Raw genomic sequence first — 5,077 nt, 5'->3', positions numbered from 1 at the left:
CTCAATGGAACAATGGAAATGCCTCTCAAAGCAGAATTTTCTGTGGAAGCGCAATGGAAAATGGGGAAATTGTTTTTAAAGCAAACTTACACTCTGTGCGGCATTAATGACACACAATTTATTGACTTCACCAAGTGCATTGTCCACACGTGCCAGGCATTTTTGCACCACCTTCGACACTTTACTAAGAGAGACCCAACAAAAAGCCATGAAAATTGCAAATCCAGATATTTTCCCCGCATATAGCGAGGAATATAAATTTTGCATGAAATGATGGGAAATTTTCAGGCATTTTTTTTTATAGAATTTAAAGTACATTTAGATCTTTTTATTTTAAAGAATGATAAAGGTAGAATTTTATGATAAATTAGGGATTAAATTGATTGAATTAATTGAGAAGAATCTGCCTCCAAAGGTGAAGGACAAAGTATTAAAGAGTCTTTAAAATATATGTATTTAAACGATTTAGACTAAATGATTTAATAGCCAAATTAAAGCTTCAACAAAATAAATCTATTACTTTGTTACTAAGCCTTATTAAGACTTTTAATAAAAAAATCTATTCAAAATTCAAGAGTAAAAGTTTCACCCCAAAAGACAATTTTATAAACATTTATTCGCTAATTTATATAAAATGAATTTATTGTATAAATAATAGGGAAAACCAGGGAAAATAAAGTCTGTCAACCTATTAGTCAAGAGAAGCTCAAAATATCATACTTCCCAACGAGATAGAACAAAGCCGTCTAGGTCCGAAAAAGAGTTCTAAATCGAGAAAATTCCTAAAATAAATGAGATATTTTACTTTGTTTTATTTCATTGAGAAATATGAAGTTTTGAGCTTTTTCTGAAGCTTTTTTTGACTTTATAAACGTCAATTCAGGTATTCTCTGTTTTAATACTTGTTCCTATTTATTTATTTTAAAATTTTAAGTTAAAATTAACGATAAAAGGATTTTTTAATGCAATATATGATTGTTCCTAAAGCCGTGGGGAGGGGACACATGGTGACTACCAGCCAGGCAACTCCATTTTGATTTTCAAGTATTTTTAAAATTCATCAAAATTATATATAACAAGAACCCGGCGCCTCCACTAAAATATGTAGTAATTTAGTGTAGTTAAAATGTTAAAACATTGTGGCTACCAGGCGGCTCCATCAACTCTAAACTACAAAAAATAGGTATAGGTATATACATAACAGACGGAAAATGTAATCTAAGGATCCGATAGATTTCCTACATTTTTCTGAGCTTTTTCTCTATTTTGGTAGAATTTTGTTTAAAATTAATCCAAGATTTTTTTTTCCAAGAGTCAATATTTTTTACTAAAAGTACTAAAACCTTTAAGAATCTGGGAAATATTCAAATATTTAGAGAAGAAGCGTGTTATGAAACTGTTTTTAAATATTAAAAAATACATTCTTTTAAAAGCTTCCAAACCTATTCTAAAGCTGCTTTTCAGTTCCCTTCTTTTCATCAAAATTATCATAATTCTATCTAATATGTGTAGTAAATCTATAAAGATCAACAAAGGACCTTCTTATTAAAAAAGAATCCTTAAAATTGCATAATTTTAAATTCATTTTCTTTACAGAAAAACAAAACATTCCTCCATGAATTTTCTTTTATGAAATAACCCTTCACTTCTTGAAAATTTCTTTGTAAACTAAAGGGAAAAAGAATATTACATATTTCATAATCGATTGCAAGCGTTAACATGCTTTACAGCAAAAAATAAATAAATATAAGTAAAAGGGGGTTAATGTGAAAGTCTTCAGCTTTGTGCTTTTCAAGCCAAAACGCGCCTCATGGAAATCGTCAAGAGTATGCATTTATTGCCGTGTGTGGCTCTTTTTTGTTGCCCTCACACCGAAATTTTGTAATTCACACATTTTTTCAGCTTGTTTCCTGGCGACAGACTTTTTTTCTCCTTCTTTTTTTTCTTTGTTCCATAACCCTCACTTGGAGTCCCTGCTATGTAGTCATGAGAATCTATATGTTCTCCTCGCATTTAATATCACACAAAGTTTTTTTTTCCCAAAGAAAGTAAAGTGGAAGATTATTTTTCTTATATGGAGTATGAGGCAGACACGATGTGATTCATGTTAGGAGTTGATCAAATAGAGTCGCATCGAGAGAATGCACTTACGAGCACCAAGTGGAGTTTTATTGACAACAGCCACACACTGGCTGTGGCTCTCTTGGTGTCAACGACCGACTGCACGTGCCAACTACTCCGAAAGACAGTGCATCACCTCGTGAGTGCAACTGCATTCTCCACACTTTTCTTCCATACATACACACACGGGCTTTCCGGGGACCCTCGTATGCTTCGTTGAGCTCCACTCTCCTGGCTATGCTGTAAGGTGAGTTGGTTGAAATTTTGTGTGTTTGCTGAAGATATTTAGTGTAGAGTGGCCACCACTTAGCACCTTGCCTGGATCTTATAACTGAGAAGAGAGGAGGGGAGCAGAAGCCCACGATGATCAGAGTTGCGTCGAAAGCCAGTGCAGGGCCTCAAACTATACAGCACTCACTATCTATAGAGTATCTTGCATTGCTCTTCTTTCACATAGCCTCTCACTCGCACGCCGTAAGCTTCCCATGGTTGGAGCTTGGAGCGAAAACTCGTGCCAACCTCTTGACCTTCATTTCAGCTCGCTGCGTTGACTCTTTGTTGTTTTCCTCGCACACAAAGAGCCTCTCGAGTGGCTCAAATACACACCAATCCTCGCTTCGTTGCTTTCGCTATATGTAGCTCCACAACAGTTTCCATTTGCCACTGATATTAAACAACTTTATGTTTAAAAAAATCCACACACATACATTTTGGCACTGATCTTCCCACACAAAATGTGCGATCTTCAAATTGCAACAACAAAAAAACCCGAGCAAAAAGCATCCCGTGGGAAATTGAAAGGGAAAACGCGTCTTCTTGACCAATCTCAACATGAAAGGCATTCAATGAAAAGCCGCGCGAAAGTTCTGACGCACGCGCTCACAAGTGGAGCTTTCCCTCTCAAAAAAAGAAAGCACACACGAGGCCCCCTCATCGAAGCTCCACCCGATACTCATTTTCCACTCAATCATTCAGGCCCAATGAGGCTTTTTTTCTCTCCCTCTAAAATACATTTTACCGAAAAAGCCGATGGGATTTTCTTGTGGCCGAAAGCATTGAGAGAGATAGAGAAAAAAAAGCATAAAGTTCAAAGAGCTTTCACGTGTAAGCCATTGAAGAAGATTTTTCTTTTTTTCCACCATCTTCTCTTCCAGCATTGAGAGCTTTAATTTAATTGTAATCATTTGTACTGAATTGTATTGAAAGAAAATATAGAAAGAGATGGATAATTAAATTTGGTACGAGAAAAGCATTAGATTCTATATTTGTTTTATTTTATTGAGCTATTCACTTGAAGGCATTTACTGCAGCCTGAGGGGCTTGTGTGACATTCACATTGTTCATATTAAATCTTTCTAAACATTAGATAACTTTGAGTGAGGCAATTAAACTAAATATAGAACAGTGTAAAGTATTTTTCATTGATTTGTCACGAAGGGAAGTTTACCAGATAAAAGTGTAAAATAAATAATTTTTTTCGAAAAAAAAATTATATCTATATAATAAAGAAAGGTCTGTTTGTTGGTAATCTTCCGTCGTGTTCGGCTATACAAATCTACACCGTTTGACCGATCGTGATGAAATTTGGTACAGAGGCTCCTTATAACAGGCGGTTTCGAGTGGCCGTATCCATTTTCCCCCCAAAGCCCCCCTTCAGGTAGCCCCCATATAACAGTCATGCATTTTTTGCGAATTTTTGAATTTCGCGCCTGAAATGTTGTATGAAAATGATTTCTTCTCTTTGCAATTTTTTTGGGGTTGATGAGTGGCTCCAATCAACGTATAAATCATCACAATTTTTTTTCTCTAAAATTTGCGCGAAGCGCAAAACCCCCCGCGAAGCGGGGCGAGGAAAATTGGAGCGAAGCGACAATTTACCTCGTTATTTATAAATATTCAAATCACGACTGAGACATAGTTGAAAATGCATTTTTGTTGGAGAATATTATTGTTTTAATCTGGCTTTAAACTTTCATAAAGTTTCAGTTTCTAAATAATTTTTTTCAATGCAATTTTCAGTGATTTTAAATTTGATTTAGAATAGTTTTTGAAGACTTTTTATTTTAAAGAAAAATCAAATAAATTCAAAAATTTCTTCATAATGGTTGTAGTTGTGAAAGCTCTAAAAGCCTTTGTGCTTTTGTGACTTTAAACTGAATTAATAACTTAAAGAAAAAATAAACCATTAATTTAAGATTTAAATTGAATAAAATTTTATAGAAAGACGAAAAATCTAGTAAAATAAAATCAGGAATATTTATTTTAAAATTAAATAACCATTTCTCAACTTGATTAAGAAAGAAGAAAGAAATCTTTTAAGAGCGAAAAAGCTGAAATAAAAATATTTTAATAAAACATTTGTTTCAGTATTGTAGAGACGGATGATTCTCAATTTTGTCTTATCTTCAAAAATTATTTATTAATTAATTTTTAGTAAATAAAAAAAATTTTTTCTTTCAAAATGATGCCTGAAAATCCAAAGAAATTTCTTACAAAGAACAAAATTTCGTGCATTTCGTGAGTCTTTCAATTGCATGTGGAGAGTTTTTCGTTGCTGAAACTCTCACCTCTTCCCCACAACAAAATGCAGCATTTCTTTGAACTTTATGTGCTCGAAATAGTTTTTTACCAAATTGAGGAAGATGATCTTCTCAAATTTCCCATAGAGAATTTCTCTCTCAATGGGGGGAAAGGCATTAATTATAAGCATTCTCTGGTGGCCTAGTTTCCGAATATAAACTCTATTGACTTGTCTCTGCTGGATGCTTTCCCTCTCAGTCATTCGCCTCTATGTCCATGCCAGCATGGCCCTTTGGACGAAAATTGCCTTCGGTTTTGTGTATATTTCTCATTTTGTTGGCGTCCATTGAACTGTGTGTGGTGTTGTACATAGTAGCATAAAAAAGGGGGGCCCTTTTGGGTAGTACGTACAGAACTTCCATCTCCGTCGCACCCA

General features: G+C 34.4%; 1 protein-coding gene across 2 annotated transcripts in view; it reads left to right on the top strand.

The window, feature by feature from the left end:
- LOC129789572 (uncharacterized) overlaps window positions 1–5,077 on the top strand; it is a 656,748-nt gene that overhangs the window by 239,836 nt on the left and 411,835 nt on the right. The gene's annotated exons all lie outside the window — the stretch shown is intronic.

This window comes from Lutzomyia longipalpis, chromosome 2, assembly GCF_024334085.1.
Source record: "Lutzomyia longipalpis isolate SR_M1_2022 chromosome 2, ASM2433408v1".
NCBI lineage: Eukaryota > Metazoa > Arthropoda > Insecta > Diptera > Psychodidae > Lutzomyia > Lutzomyia longipalpis.
This window is presented reverse-complemented; position numbering and strand designations above follow the sequence as displayed.